This window comes from Rhinoderma darwinii, unplaced genomic scaffold, assembly GCF_050947455.1.
Source record: "Rhinoderma darwinii isolate aRhiDar2 unplaced genomic scaffold, aRhiDar2.hap1 Scaffold_473, whole genome shotgun sequence".
Taxonomy (NCBI): Eukaryota; Metazoa; Chordata; class Amphibia; order Anura; family Rhinodermatidae; genus Rhinoderma; species Rhinoderma darwinii.
Window position 1 is genome coordinate 1 of NW_027464019.1, and position 17,500 is coordinate 17,500.

Here is a 17,500-nt window from a genome sequence, read left to right on the forward strand (position 1 = left end):
TAATACTGCCCCTATATACAAGAATATAACTACTATAATACTGCCCCCTATATACAAGAATATAACTACTATAACACTGCTCCCTATATACAAGAATATAACTACTATAATACTGCCCTCTATATACAAGAATATAACTACTATAATACTGCTCCCTATATACAAGAATATAACTACTACAATACTGCCCCCTATATACAAGAATATAACTACTATAATACTGCCCCTATATACAAGAATATAACTACTATAATACTGCCCCTATATACAAGAATATAACTACTACAATACTGCCCCCTATATATAAGAATATAACTACTATAATACTGCCACTACATACAAGAATATAACTACTATAATACTGCTCCTATATACAAGAATATAACTACTATAATACTGCCCCTACATACAAGAGTATAACTACTATATTACTGCTCCTATATATAAGAATATAACTACTATAATACTGCCTCCTATATACAAGAATATAACTACTATAATACTGCTCCTATATACAAGAATATAACTACTATAATGCTGCCAACTATATACAAGAATATAACTACTATAATACTGCTCCTATATACAGGAATATAACTACTATAATACTGCTCCTATATACAGGAATATAACTACTATAATACTGCTCCTATATACAAGAATATAACTACTAAAATACTGGCTATATATACAAGAATATAACTACTATAATACTGCCCCTATATACAAGAATATAACTACTATAATACTGCCCCTATATACAAGAATATAACTACTATAATACTGCCCCTATATACAAGAATATAACTACTATAATACTGCTCCTATATACAAGAATATAAGTACTATAAGGGCATGACCACACGTGGCGGATTTCCTCCGCAACTGTCCGCATCAATGCCGCACAGAATCTGCGTCGCAGATTCTGCTGCGGATCTGCACAAAATGTGCAGAAAATTGATGCGGACTAGCTGCTGCGGACTGCGGGAAAAGTGCTTCCCTTCTCCCTATCAGTGCAGGATAGAGAGAAGGGACAGCACTTTCCCTAGTGAAAGTAAAAGAATTTCATACTTACCGGCCGTTGTCTTGGTGACGCGTCCCTCTTTCGGCATCCAGCCTGACCTCCCTGGATGACGCGCCAGTCCATGTGACCGCTGCAGCCTGTGCTTGGCCTGTGATTGGCTGCAGCCGTCACTTACACTGAAACGTCATCCTGGGAGGCCGGACTGGAGACAGACGCAGGGAGTTCTCGGTAAGTATGAACTTATATGTTTTTTTACAGATACATGTATATTGAGATCGGTAGTCACTGTCCCGGGTGCAGAAACAGTTACTGCCGATCGCTTAACTCTTTCAGCACCCTGGACAGTGACTATTTACAGACGTCTCCTAGCAACGCTCCCGTCATTACGGGAGCCCCATTGACTTCCTCAGTCTGGCTGTAGACCTAGAAATACATAGGTCCAGCCAGAATGAAGAAATGTCATGGTAGTAAAACCAATACGCTCCGCAGCACACATAAGATCTGCGGACTTCATTGCGGAATTTTGACTCTCCATTGAAGTCAATGGAGAAATTCCGCCATGAGTCCGCCACTGCTCCGCAACAGACAGAGCATGCTGCGGACACCAAATTCCGCTCCGCAGCCTATGCTCCGCAGCGGAATTTTACGCCTCGTCTAAACGAACACTGCTAAATTAAAGTGTAAGTCAATGGACAAACGGCACCGCTGCGGATTAACGCTGCGGAGTGTCCGCAGCGGAATTTAAGTGAAATTCCGCCACGTGTGAACCCAGCCTAATACTGCCCCTATATACAAGAATATAACTACTATATTACTGCCCCCTATATACAAGAATATAACTACTATAACACTGCTCCCTATATACAAGAATATAACTACTATAATACTGCCCTCTATATACAAGAATATAACTACTATAATACTACACCCTATATACAAGAATATAACTACTATAATACTGCCCCTATATACAAGAATATAACTACTATAATACTGCCCCCTATATACAAGAATATAACTACTATAATACTGCCCCCTATATACAAGAATATAAGTACTATAATACTGCTCCTATATACAAGAATATATCTACTATAATACTGCTCCTATATACAAGAATATAACTACTATAATACTGCTCCTATATACAAGAATATAACTACTATAATACTGCGCCCTATATACAAGAATATAACGACTATAATACTGCCTCCTATATACAAGAATATAACTACTATAATACTGCCCCCTATATACAAGAATATAACTACTATAATACTGCCCCTATATACAAGAATATAACTACTATAATACTGCCTCCTATATACAAGAATATAACTACTATAATACTGCCCCTATATACAAGAATATAACTACTATAATACTGCCCCCTATATACAAGAATATAACTACTATAATACTGCCCCTATATACAAGAATATAACTACTATAATACTGCCCCCTATATACAAGAATATAACTACTATAATACTGCCCCCTATATACAAGAATATAACTACTATAATACTGCTCCTATATACAAGAATATAACTACTATAATACTGCCTCCTATATACAAGAATATAACTACTATAATACTGCCCCCTATACACAAGAATATAACTACTATAATACTGCTCCCTATATACCAGAATATAACTACTATAATACTGCCCTATATATACAAGAATATAACTACTATAATACTGCCCCTATATACAAGAATATAACTACTATAATACTGCCCCCTATATACAAGAATATAACTACTATAATACTGCCCCCTATATACAAGAATATAACTACTATAATACTGCTCCTATATACAAGAATATAACTACTATAATACTGCCTCCTATATATAAGAATATAACTACTATAATACTGCCCCCTATATACAAGAATATAACTACTATAATACTGCCCCTATATACAAGAATATAACTACTATAATACTGCCCCTATATACAAGAATATAACTACTATAATACTGCTCCCTATATACAAGAATATAACTACTATAATACTGCCCCCTATATATAAGAATATAACTACTATAATACTGCCCCCTATATACAAGAATATAACTACTATAATACTGCCCCTATATACAAGAATATAACTACTATAATACTGCCCCTATATACAAGAATATAACTACTATAATACTGCCCCCTATATACAAGAATATAACTACTATAATACTGTTCCTATATACAAGAATATGAGAATTTAAAAGATGTTGATATCTCGTTGGAATGAACAACCCGGCATTGTTCTCTGTTGTCAGTTGCCGCTTTTACAATCTTCATTTTCAGGAAGTTTTCACTTTTATTTGGGATTTACAAGAAATAAGGGAAGTTCAGTCCCAGGAGATAAGGAGGGAGAAGTCTCAGCTGATGCTGTGGAGTTGCAGGACCAGAGCTCTGAGGTAAGACTTCGATCATCCCAGAGAAAATACCCCCAATATTTCTGGCAGAATGTTGGTTTTGTAGCAGCGGTTGCAAATTATATAATAATAGTGATAATAATATCGGTTTAGAAATTAAGCTTTCTTGTATGTTCCATTCCATAGAACAGCGCCCCTAGAGGGTAAATCACCACACTGCATCTACACCAGGTCTCTCTCTCTCTTTAGGTCACATTTATGATATTGATATATAAGTGATAGAACATTTCTTCCCAGGATACTTTGTGTTGATTGGTTGATGAGTGTAAATAAAGGGTTAATGCAGAATCCATTATAACTTGTCACCTGCAGATCAATGTAATGTGACAGTGATGGACGAACAGCCGCGTCCCATTCAGCAAGATTCCCCGATGATGTGAGGAGGAGAGCGCCCACTCAGCACAAAGCCCGCAGACGGGTCATAAAACTAGTGATGGAGCCCATCAGGGTAAAACCTTCCTGAAGATGCAGCTCAGGGTCTGCATTGCGGCCGCAGCAATGAAGATCACCCCAGAATCCAAGATCCTGCCCAAATCCCCCGATTGTGGCCAGAATAATGTCACGTCTATGGGCGGCCTCCACTATCTCTGGGGTGCAGATTTAGGCTATGTTCACACGCGGAGTCAAAAACAGTTGAGAAATACAGAGCTGTTTTCAGAGCCTCTGATTTTCAGCCGTTTTCAAAGCAGAAAACAAAAGGTTTTGGAACGGTTTTTCTATTGACACAATGAAAAACGGCCCGAAAACGGATCAAGATGTGACATGCGCCTTCTTTTTACAGGGCGTTTTTTTTATACAGCATTTTTTAAAACGGCGGGTTAAGGGTATGTTCACACGGCTTATTTTCAGACTGATTTTGTAGCAGAAAAGCCTCGTTTTACTCTCCAAAATACACTCGAAAAAAGTCTGCAAACAGTTTCTGATTGATTTTAATAGGAAATACATGGCGCTGTTCACATGAGGCTAAGGAAAATCACACGGCTTATTTTCAGTCGCTTTTCGGGCCGTAGACGCCCCCGAAAAACTGTTGAAAATACGGAGTCTAAACGCCGCCAAACATCTGCCCATTGATTTCAAATGGGAAAAACGGTGTTTCATTCAGACGGGGCGTTTTTTTACGCGGCCGTTTGAAAAAAAGGAGCGCAAAAACCGCTGTGTAAAAAGAAGGAGCATGTCACTTCTTGAGCCGCTTTTGGAGCAGTTTTCCATTGTGTCAATACAAAAACAGCTCCAAAAATGGCTGCAAAAAAACCTTTGATGTTTTATAAACGGCTTTCAGGGCATAAAAGCCTCGAAAAACGCCTGAAAAAAACGGAAGCTGCACGCCTCCCTTTTCAAGGGATAACAGCCTCTGATTTTCAGCCGTTTTCAAAGCCTTTTGATGCATTTTTTGGAGCCGTTTTTCTATTGACACAATGAAAATCGGCTCAAAAAGTGACACGCTCTTATTTTTACGGGGCGTTTTTTTGGGTCAAATCTTTTTATTGATTTTCAACATAAACAAAACAGATATTACATACACAGGGGGGATATATATATATATTGCTAAAATACAGCACAATGCGGCAGGTATTACAACAATATAACGCACACATCAGGGTACATGAAGGTGGAATGAGTCAAATAGAAACATATCTTAACTAGAACCTTGAATACCCTCCCCCCACCCGGGGCGTTTTTTTTTTTACGCGCCGTTTATTAAAATGGCTGCGTAAAAAATGCCTCGTCTGAACGAAACGCTATTTTTCCCATTGAAATCAATGGACAGCAATGCTCTTTCCCATTGTGATTGCTCAGATGGCGGTCGTACGGCGTGCTCTTCATGGGTTGCGACGCTCACCCTTCTGTTTGGCCTGCGCCCTATTTGTCATGTTCTTTTTATTATGGGGACACATTTTCTCCGAATGTTTTTGTAATTGTTTGTATTAAAACCAATACAATTTTTGAAATGGAAATCAATGGATAGATGTTTGGAGGAGATCAGCTTCCGTTTCTTCAGGCATTTTTCGAGGCGAAAAATGCCTGAAAACACAGCGTGTGAACATAGCCAAACGTCTAGAAAAAAATGGCGCAAAAAACTTTTTCAACTTCAAAAACGGCTGAAAATCAGAGGCTGTTTTCTCTGAAAACAAGTCCGTAATTTTCAGCCGTTTTTGACTCAGTGCGTGAACACAGCCTAAGGGTCAGTTCACACGGCGTCTATTGGAGTTGATTTTGATGCGGAAACCACGTCGGAATCAATGCGAAGAAACGACCCATATTGCCCCCCGGCGGCAGTTTTTGCATTAGCTTCAATGGCTCAAAAAAAAAGTGTCAAAACCACGCAGCAAAAACCTGGGGCGTTTCTATCTTGATAGATAGATTTTAAAGCAGATTTTGTTGCTGCCTGTTAAAAACGCTAGATAGATATGAGATAGATAGATATGAGATAGATAGATATGAGATAGATAGATAGATAGATAGATAGATAGATAGATATGAGATAGATAGATAGATATGAGATAGATAGATAGATAGATAGATAGATATGAGATAGATAGATAGATAGATAGATAGATAGATAGATAGATAGATAGATAGATAGATAGATAGATAGATAGATAGATAGATAGGATATGAGATAGATAGGATATGAGATAGATAGATAGATAGATAGATAGATAGATAGATAGATAGATAGATAGATAGATAGATAGATAGATAGATAGATAGATAGATTCTGGCTCAGGACATTGTTGGGTGAGATTCCAGTCTGTGCAAATAACAGCGCAAAGCAGCAAACAATCATCGTTTCACCTCATAGATACTAAAACCTGCTGCACAGATAGAGCAGAACTGGTTGCAGCATTTAGCTGGTTTTTCTATTGGAGCTGCAGGAATAGTCAGAACATTCTGTGTTAGGGGAATGCGCTGATACATCCTGGTCCATGTGTAAAGTCTACTCCACCTGCGCATGTTTGTTTACATTTTCCTCATCGTCTGAAACGCGGTTTATTTTATCGAGACACAGACGAACGGCCCTGACATTGAGCGGTGACCCCGGAGCCCCCCCCCCCTCCGAGCGCCAATGTTTGTATTTCAATTCTAAAAGCAAATATAATTTACTAAATGGACCGTATGTCGGAATAAACACTCATCATCCGCTGGACGCAGCTGCTTATAAACGACATACGGGACAACTGCACGAAGAACAATCCCCAATACACGGAGCCGCGGGCCGCCATAGGGGAGCGGTGACGCAGTATGTTAACCCTTTCATCAGCGGAAGTATTTTGGGCCTTCATGTAATTTTGTATGTCTAAGGCTCTGTTCACACACAAACTCTAAATCTTGTTAACATACGGAGCTGTTTTCAAGGGAAAACCGCTCCTGATTTTCAGACGTTTTTGTAACTCGCGTTTTTTGCGGCGTATTTTACGGCCATTATTGGAGCTATTGTTCAATGGAGTCAGGGAGTCCCTCCGCGCAGGTGTGATGTCATCAATGACATCACAGGGTTCCCTAGCAATTGCCTGAATGCAGAAGCAGGGAACTGCTGTTTATGTAATAATATAGAATACGTGCAGGGTCACCAGATATACCTGTATCTTGTGTGTGGACTCTGGTGGATGAGGTCAGCATGTTGACGGACCCCCCCCACCCCCATTGTGGGGGAACTCCGGGGGCCACTGAGATCAATGGATGCCCCTTGATTTGAATAGACAGCATGTAATACTTCTTATTGGCAGCAGGGGCGCTGTAGTCAGCATTGAGCTTCCTCCAGGGTTGAGGCACCTGCAGTAGGACACCCCCTGGGGCACCATCAGTCAGTAACAGCCTCTTCGGTCGGTGCCCGTGATGTTACCTTTATTAACATCAATTCTGCAAGACGGAAATTAGTTGCATGGGTCAGAACAACTGTCAGATCTTCCACAAGTAGAGATTAACAGGTTACATTTATCCACACGGGCGGTTCACCGTATGTTTGAGCAAATTGGCCTTTCAGGTGTCTGGAAAAGCTGAGTGATTACCCCAGATCACCCCTGTGGGAGCTGTAACAGGGAACATATTGGTGCTCACCCAGCTTTCCCAGGAACAGAAATAACAATTAGATTCACGTGACAGAGAACGACAGAAGAACAAAGACCGGATAATGACGACCGAGGACGATGATGAGAGACGGGAAAGAACGGACATCCCGGACCCCCCATGTGGGAGAGGAAGGAAGACCGATCCCGAGGAGATACCAAGATACAATGTATCACTCATTACTGTAAATACTGGGACAGTTATGTATCTAATCCGATCATGTGTGATACTGTCTGCTGAGCTGTGTATCTAATCCGATCACGTGTGATACTGCCTGCTGAGCTGTGTATCTAATCCTATCACGTGTGATACTTAGGGTATGTGCACACACACTAATTACGTCCGTAATTGACGGACGTATTTCGGCCGCAAGTACCGGACCGAACACACTGCAGGGAGCCGGGCTCCTAGCATCATACTTATGTACGATGCTAGGAGTCCCTGCCTCTGAGTGGAACTACTGTCCCGTACTGTAAACATGATTACAGTACGGGACAGTTGTCCTGCAGCGAGGCAGGGACTCCTAGCGTCGTACATAACTATGATGCTAGGAGCCCGGCTCCCTGCACTGTGTTCGGTCCGGTACTTGCGGCCGAAATACGTCCGTCCATTACGGACGTAATTAGTGTGTGTGCACATACCCTTACTGTCTGCTGAGCTGTGTATCTAATCCTATCATGTGAAATACTGTCTGCTGAGCTGTGTATCTAATCCTGTCACATGTGATACTGTCTGCTGAGCTGTGTATCTAATCCTATTATGTGTGATACTGTCTGCTGAGCTGTGTATCTAATCCTATCATGTGTGATACTGTCTGCTGAGCTGTGTATCTAATCCTATCATGTGAAATACTGTCTGCTGAGCTGTGTATCTAATCCTGTCACATGTGATACTGTCTGCTGAGCTGTGTATCTAATCCTATCATGTGTGATACTGTCTGCTGAGCTGTGTATCTAATCCTATCATGTGTGATACTGTCTGCTGAGCTGCTGTATCTAATCCTATCATGTGTGATACTGTCTGCTGAGCTGTGTATCTAATCCTATCATGTGAAATACTGTCTGCTGAGCTGTGTATCTAATCCTGTCACATGTGATACTGTCTGCTGAGCTGTGTATCTAATCCTATCATGTGTGATACTGTCTGCTGAGCTGTGTATCTAATCCTATCATGTGTGATACTTTCTGCTGAGCTGTGTATCTAATCCTATCATGTGTGATACTGCCTGCTGAGCATCTAAGCCTATGATGTGTGATACTGTCTGCTGAGCTGTGTATCTAATCCGATTATGTGTGATACTGTCTGCTGAGCCGTGCATCTAATCCTATCATGTGTGATACTGTGCATCTAATCCTATCATGTGTGATACTGTCTGCTGAGCTGCGTATCTAATCCTATCATGTGTGATACTGTCTGCTGAGCGGTGTATCTAATCCTATCATGTGAGATACTGTCTGCTGAGCTGTGTATCTAATCCGATTATGTGAGATACTGTCTGCTGAGCCGTGTATCTAATCCTATCATGTGTGATACTGTCTGCTGAGCTGTGTATCTAATCCTATCCTGTGTGATACTGTCTGTTGCGCTGCTGTATCTGATCCTATTATGTGCGATACACCGTCACAGCAGATAGTATCTAATCTTCTCATGTGTGATACTCTAAGAGAACCCCACACACTACTCTCCCCATCATTTCCCTCCCCGTGACATCACACAATTACGGTTAGTGGCATTGACTTTGGTTACTGTTCTGCCGCAGTGGAGTATTTATTCGGTGGCGCAGTAGTCGGGCGGCGCGGACAATCACTCTCATTAAACGCACGGCTTCCCCATCAGCTGAATTAATGGCGTCCATTGATTATGTGGGGAACGCAGTCAGCAGCCCCGGCTCTAATGAACTGCGCTCCACTCCCCACCGAACCTCCGATGGGAAATTAGTTTCTACAATTAGTTTTTCCTTAACCCTTCCCTAGCTAACGAGACACTTACTCATCTGCTTCTGGGAAAGCTGGGTGACAACTAATTTTACAGCTCTTAGAGGGGTTGTCACCCAGCTTTCCCAGACTCCTGAATGTCAATATTACCTGGTCCTGCCGTCATACTTCCTCTGCGGTCACATTAGTTGTCATCCAGCTTTCCCAGACTCCTGAATGTCAATATTACCTGGTCCTGCCGTCATACTTCCTCTGCGGTCACATTGGTTGTCATCCAGCTTTCCCAGACTCCTGAATGTCAATATTACCTGGTCCTGCCGTCATACTTCCTCTGCGGTCACATTGGTTGTCACACAGCTTTCCTAGGAATTGATCTAAGAAGCAGCTGAATAGAATTTTTAACAATTTGGCAGAAGGGGACGACCCACAGACATTTACAGTGGATTTCTGGATTTTAGGGGGATATGCCCTTTAACACGGGGAAGGACATCACTATGTCAACTACAAAATTGGCCCTGACAACCGGTTCTGTTCACTGCCCTTCATGCACTTGGCACCTGGGTGCTTTTTACCGGTACCGAATACATGGAGAGGTGCCCGGTCACTTATGCCGCATTGTAGGACGGCTACTACAGGGCGGACGTCCTGCTGTGACTACTGGGGATGAGAGCTGGGAGACTTCGGCTACGTTCACACGCTTAACAAAAAACGGCTGTAAATACGGAGCTTTTCAAGGGTAAACAGCCCCTGATTTACAGCCTTTTTTGCTGCGTTTTTCGTGGCCATTTTTGGAGCTGTTTTTCTATTGGGTCAATGAAAAACGGCTTCAAAATCGGCTCCAGAAGTGACGTGCTCTTCTTTTTACGAGGTGTTTTTTTACACGGCCGTTTTTTAAAAGAAACGGCCGCTTAAATTCCCCGTGGGTACGGAACGCCGTTTTTCTGATTGAAATCAACGGGCAGATGTTTGAAGGCGTTCAGCGCCCGCATTTTTAGCCGTTTACGGCCTGAAAAACGGCTGAAATAGGTCATGTGAACATCCCCTTCTTATAACTACTGGGGAAATTTGGGGCCTTACTGGGAAAGCAGGGGAGCGGCTGTGACTACTGGGAAAGCAGGGGAGAGGCTGGGACTACTGGGGCCTTACTGGGAAAGCAGGGGAGAGGCTGGGACTACTGGGGCCTTACTGGGAAAGCAGGGGAGAGGCTGGGACTACTGGGGCCTTACTGGGAAAGCAGGGGAGCGGCTGTGAATACTGGGGCCTTACTGGGAAAGCAGGGGAGCGGCTGTGACTACTGGGAAAGCAGGGGAGAGGCTGGGACTACTGGGAAAGCAGGGGAGAGGCTGGGACTACTGGGGCCTTACTGGGAAAGCAGGGGAGAGGCTGTGACTACTGGGGCCTTACTGGGAAAGCAGGGGAGAGGCTGTGACTACTGGGGCCTTACTGGGAAAGCAGGGGAGCGGCTGTGAATACTGGGGCCTTACTGGGAAAGCAGGGGAGCGGCTGGGACTACTGGGGCCTTACTGGGAAAGCAGGGGAGAGGCTGTGACTACTGGGGCCTTACTGGGAAAGCAGGGCAGCGGCTGTGACTACTGGGGCCTTACTGGGAAAGCAGGGGAGCGGCTGTGACTACTGGGGCCTTACTGGGAAAGCAGGGGAGCGGCTGTGACTACTGGGGCCTTACTGGGAAAGCAGGGGAGAGGCTGTGACTACTGGGGCCTTACTGGGAAAGCAGGGGAGAGGCTGTGACTACTGGGGCCTTACTGGGAAAGCAGGGGAGAGGCTGTGACTACTGGGGCCTTACTGGGAAAGCAGGGGAGCGGCTGGGACTACTGGGGCCTTACTGGGAAAGCAGGGGAGAGGCTGTGACTACTGGGGCCTTACTGGGAAAGCAGGGCAGCGGCTGTGACTACTGGGGCCTTACTGGGAAAGCAGGGGAGAGGCTGTGACTACTGGGGCCTTACTGGGAAAGCAGGGGAGAGGCTGTGACTACTGGGGCCTTACTGGGAAAGCAGGGGAGAGGCTGTGACTACTGGGGCCTTACTGGGAAAGCAGGGGAGCGGCTGCGACTACTGGGGCCTTACTGGGAAAGCAGGGGAGCGGCTGCGACTACTGGGGCCTTATTGGGAAAGCAGGGGAGTGGCTGTGACTACTGGGGCCTTACTGGGAAAGCAGGGGAGAGGCTGGGACTACTGGGGCCTTACTGGGAAAGCAGGGGAGAGGCTGGGACTACTGGGGCCTTACTGGGAAAGCAGGGCAGCGGCTGGGACTACTGGGGCCTTACTGGGAAAGCAGGGCAGCGGCTGTGACTACTGGGGCCTTACTGGGAAAGCAGGGCAGCGGCTGTGACTACTGGGGCCTTACTGGGAAAGCAGGGGAGCTGCTGTGACTACTGGGGCCTTACTGGGAAAGCAGGGGAGAGGCTGTGACTACAGGGGCCTTACAGGGAAAGCAGGGGAGCGGCTGTGACTACTGGGGCCTTACTGGGAAAGCAGGGGAGCGGCTGTGACTACTGGGGCCTTACTGGGAAAGCAGGGGAGAGGCTGTGACTACTGGGGCCTTACTGGGAAAGCAGGGCAGCGGCTGTGACTTCTGGGGCCTTACTGGGAAAGCAGGGGAGCGGCTGTGACTACTGGGGCCTTACTGGGAAAGCAGGGGAGCGGCTGTGAATACTGGGGCCTTACTGGGAAAGCAGGGGAGCGGCTGGGACTACTGGGGCCTTACTGGGAAAGCAGGGGAGAGGCTGTGACTACTGGGGCCTTACTGGGAAAGCAGGGCAGCGGCTGTGACTACTGGGGCCTTACTGGGAAAGGAGGGGAGCGGCTGTGACTACTGGGGCCTTACTGGGAAAGGAGGGGAGCGGCTGTGACTACTGGGGCCTTACTGGGAAAGCAGGGGAGCGGCTGTGACTACTGGGGCCTTACTGGGAAAGCAGGGGAGAGGCTGTGACTACTGGGGCCTTACTGGGAAAGCAGGGGAGCGGCTGTGACTACTGGGGCCTTACTGGGAAAGCAGGGGAGAGGCTGTGACTACTGGGGCCTTACTGGGAAAGCAGGGGAGAGGCTGTGACTACTGGGGCCTTACTGGGAAAGCAGGGGAGCGGCTGGGACTACTGGGGCCTTACTGGGAAAGCAGGGGAGAGGCTGTGACTACTGGGGCCTTACTGGGAAAGCAGGGGAGCGGCTGTGACTACTGGGGCCTTACTGGGAAAGCAGGGGAGCGGCTGGGACTACTGGGAAAGCAGGGGAGAGGCTGGGACTACTGGGGCCTTACTGGGAAAGCAGGGGAGAGGCTGGCACTACTGGGGCCTTACTGAGAAAGCAGGGCAGCGGCTGTGACTACTGGGGCCTTACTGGGAAAGCAGGGGAGCGGCTGTGACTACTAGGGCCTTACTGGGAAAGCAGGGGAGAGGCTGTGACTACTGGGGCCTTACTGGGAAAGCAGGGGAGCGGCTGTGACTACTGGGGCCTTACTGGGAAAGCAGGGGAGCGGCTGTGACTACTGGGGCCTTACTGAGAAAGCAGGGCAGCGGCTGGGACTACTGGGGCCTTACTGAGAAAGCAGGGCAGCGGCTGTGACTACTGGGGCCTTACTGGGAAAGCAGGGGAGAGGCTGTGACTACTGGGGCCTTACTGGGAAAGCAGGGGAGAGGCTGGGACTACTGGGGCCTTACTGGGAAAGCAGGGGAGAGGCTGGGACTACTGGGGCCTTACTGGGAAAGCAGGGGAGCGGCTGCGACTACTGGGGCCTTACTGGGAAAGCAGGGGAGAGGCTGGGACTACTGGGGCCTTACTGGGAAAGCAGGGGAGAGGCTGGGACTACTGGGGCCTTACTGGGAAAGCAGGGCAGCGGCTGGGACTACTGGGGCCTTACTGGGAAAGCAGGGGAGCGGCTGTGAATACTGGGGCCTTACTGGGAAAGCAGGGGAGCGGCTGTGACTACTGGGGCCTTACTGGGAAAGCAGGGGAGAGGCTGTGACTACTGGGGCCTTACTGGGAAAGCAGGGCAGCGGCTGTGACTACTGGGGCCTTACTGGGAAAGCAGGGCAGCGGCTGTGACTACTGGGGCCTTACTGGGAAAGCAGGGGAGCGGCTGTGAATACTGGGGCCTTACTGGGAAAGCAGGGGAGCGGCTGTGACTACTGGGGCCTTACTGGGAAAGCAGGGGAGCGGCTGTGACTACTGGGGCCTTACTGGGACAGCAGGGGAGAGGCTGTGACTACTGGGGCCTTACTGGGAAAGCAGGGCAGCGGCTGTGACTACTGGGGCCTTACTGGGAAAGCAGGGGAGCGGCTGTGACTACTGGGAAAGTAGGGGAGCGGCTGTGACTACTGGGGCCTTACTGGGAAAGCAGGGCAGCGGCTGTGACTACTGGGGCCTTACTGGGAAAGCAGGGGAGAGGCTGTGACTACTGGGGCCTTACTGGGAAAGCAGGGGAGCGGCTGTGAATACTGGGGCCTTACTGGGAAAGCAGGGGAGCGGCTGTGACTACTGGGGCCTTACTGGGAAAGCAAGGGAGCGGCTGTGAATACTGGGGCCTTACTGGGAAAGCAGGGGAGCGGCTGTGACTACTGGGGCCTTACTGGGAAAGCAGGGCAGCGGCTGTGACTACTGGGGCCTTACTGGGAAAGCAGGGGAGCGGCTGTGACTACTGGGGCCTTACTGGGAAAGCAGGGGAGCGGCTGTGAATACTGGGGCCTTACTGGGAAAGCAGGGGAGCGGCTGTGACTACTGGGGCCTTACTGGGAAAGCAGGGGAGCGGCTGTGACTACTGGGGCCTTACTGGGAAAGCAGGGGAGAGGCTGTGACTACTGGGGCCTTACTGGGAAAGCAGGGGAGCGGCTGTGACTACTGGGGCCTTACTGGGAAAGCAGGGGAGCGGCTGGGACTACTGGGAAAGCAGGGGAGAGGCTGGGACTACTGGGGCCTTACTGGGAAAGCAGGGGAGAGGCTGGGACTACTGGGGCCTTACTGAGAAAGCAGGGCAGCGGCTGTGACTACTGGGGCCTTACTGGGAAAGCAGGGGAGCGGCTGTGACTACTAGGGCCTTACTGGGAAAGCAGGGGAGAGGCTGTGACTACTGGGGCCTTACTGGGAAAGCAGGGGAGCGGCTGTGACTACTGGGGCCTTACTGGGAAAGCAGGGGAGCGGCTGTGACTACTGGGGCCTTACTGAGAAAGCAGGGCAGCGGCTGGGACTACTGGGGCCTTACTGAGAAAGCAGGGCAGCGGCTGGGACTACTGGGGCCTTACTGAGAAAGCAGGGCAGCGGCTGTGACTACTGGGGCCTTACTGGGAAAGCAGGGGAGAGGCTGTGACTACTGGGGCCTTACTGGGAAAGCAGGGGAGCGGCTGTGACTACTGGGGCCTTACTGGGAAAGCAGGGGAGAGGCTGGGACTACTGGGGCCTTACTGGGAAAGCAGGGGAGCGGCTGCGACTACTGGGGCCTTACTGGGAAAGCAGGGGAGAGGCTGGGACTACTGGGGCCTTACTGGGAAAGCAGGGGAGAGGCTGGGACTACTGGGGCCTTACTGGGAAAGCAGGGCAGCGGCTGGGACTACTGGGGCCTTACTGGGAAAGCAGGGGAGCGGCTGGGACTACTGGGGCCTTACTGGGAAAGCAGGGGAGCGGCTGTGAATACTGGGGCCTTACTGGGAAAGCAGGGGAGCGGCTGTGACTACTGGGGCCTTACTGGGAAAGCAGGGGAGCGGCTGTGACTACTGGGGCCTTACTGGGAAAGCAGGGGAGAGGCTGTGACTACTGGGGCCTTACTGGGAAAGCAGGGCAGCGGCTGTGACTACTGGGGCCTTACTGGGAAAGCAGGGCAGCGGCTGTGACTACTGGGGCCTTACTGGGAAAGCAGGGGAGCGGCTGTGAATACTGGGGCCTTACTGGGAAAGCAGGGGAGCGGCTGTGACTACTGGGGCCTTACTGGGAAAGCAGGGGAGCGGCTGTGACTACTGGGGCCTTACTGGGACAGCAGGGGAGAGGCTGTGACTACTGGGGCCTTACTGGGAAAGCAGGGCAGCGGCTGTGACTACTGGGGCCTTACTGGGAAAGCAGGGGAGCGGCTGTGACTACTGGGAAAGTAGGGGAGCGGCTGTGACTACTGGGGCCTTACTGGGAAAGCAGGGGAGCGGCTGGGACTACTGGGGCCTTACTGGGAAAGCAGGGGAGAGGCTGTGACTATAGGGGCCTTACTGGGAAAGCAGGGCAGCGGCTGTGACTACTGGGGCCTTACTGGGAAAGCAGGGGAGAGGCTGTGACTACTGGGGCCTTACTGGGAAAGCAGGGGAGCGGCTGTGAATACTGGGGCCTTACTGGGAAAGCAGGGGAGCGGCTGTGACTACTGGGGCCTTACTGGGAAAGCAGGGGAGCGGCTGTGAATACTGGGGCCTTACTGGGAAAGCAGGGGAGCGGCTGTGACTACTGGGGCCTTACTGGGAAAGCAGGGCAGCGGCTGTGACTACTGGGGCCTTACTGGGAAAGCAGGGCAGCGGCTGTGACTACTGGGGCATTACTGGGAAAGCAGGGGAGCGGCTGTGACTACTGGGAAAGCAGGGGAGCGGCTGTGAATACTGGGGCCTTACTGGGAAAGCAGGGGAGCGGCTGTGACTACTGGGGCCTTACTGGGAAAGCAGGGGAGCGGCTGTGACTACTGGGGCCTTACTGGGAAAGCAGGGGAGAGGCTGTGACTACTGGGGCCTTACTGGGAAAGCAGGGGAGCGGCTGGGACTACTGGGGCCTTACTGGGAAAGCAGGGGAGAGGCTGTGACTACAGGGGCCTTACTGGGAAAGCAGGGCAGCGGCTGTGACTACTGGGGCCTTACTGGGAAAGCAGGGGAGAGGCTGTGACTACTGGGGCCTTACTGGGAAAGCAGGGGAGCGGCTGTGACTACTGGGGCCTTACTGGGAAAGCAGGGGAGCGGCTGTGACTACTGGGGCCTTACTAGGAAAGCAGGGGAGAGGCTGGGACTACTGGGGCCTTACTGGGAAAGCAGGGGAGAGGCTGGGACTACTGGGGCCTTACTGGGAAAGCAGGGCAGCGGCTGGGACTACTGGGGCCTTACTGGGAAAGCAGGGGAGCGGCTGGGACTACTGGGGCCTTACTGGGAAAGCAGGGGAGCGGCTGTGAATACTGGGGCCTTACTGGGAAAGCAGGGGAGCGGCTGTGACTACTGGGGCCTTACTGGGAAAGCAGGGGAGCGGCTGTGACTACTGGGGCCTTACTGGGAAAGCAGGGGAGAGGCTGTGACTACTGGGGCCTTACTGGGAAAGCAGGGCAGCGGCTGTGACTACTGGGGCCTTACTGGGAAAGCAGGGCAGCGGCTGTGACTACTGGGGCCTTACTGGGAAAGCAGGGGAGCGGCTGTGAATACTGGGGCCTTACTGGGAAAGCAGGGGAGCGGCTGTGACTACTGGGGCCTTACTGGGAAAGCAGGGGAGCGGCTGTGACTACTGGGGCCTTACTGGGACAGCAGGGGAGAGGCTGTGACTACTGGGGCCTTACTGGGAAAGCAGGGCAGCGGCTGTGACTACTGGGGCCTTACTGGGAAAGCAGGGGAGCGGCTGTGACTACTGGGAAAGTAGGGGAGCGGCTGTGACTACTGGGGCCTTACTGGGAAAGCAGGGGAGCGGCTGGGACTACTGGGGCCTTACTGGGAAAGCAGGGGAGAGGCTGTGACTATAGGGGCCTTACTGGGAAAGCAGGGCAGCGGCTGTGACTACTGGGGCCTTACTGGGAAAGCAGGGGAGAGGCTGTGACTACTGGGGCCTTACTGGGAAAGCAGGGGAGCGGCTGTGAATACTGGGGCCTTACTGGGAAAGCAGGGGAGCGGCTGTGACTACTGGGGCCTTACTGGGAAAGCAGGGGAGCGGCTGTGAATACTGGGGCCTTACTGGGAAAGCAGGGGAGCGGCTGTGACTACTGGGGCCTTACTGGGAAAGCAGGGCAGCGGCTGTGACTACTGGGGCCTTACTGGGAAAGCAGGGCAGCGGCTGTGACTACTGGGGCATTACTGGGAAA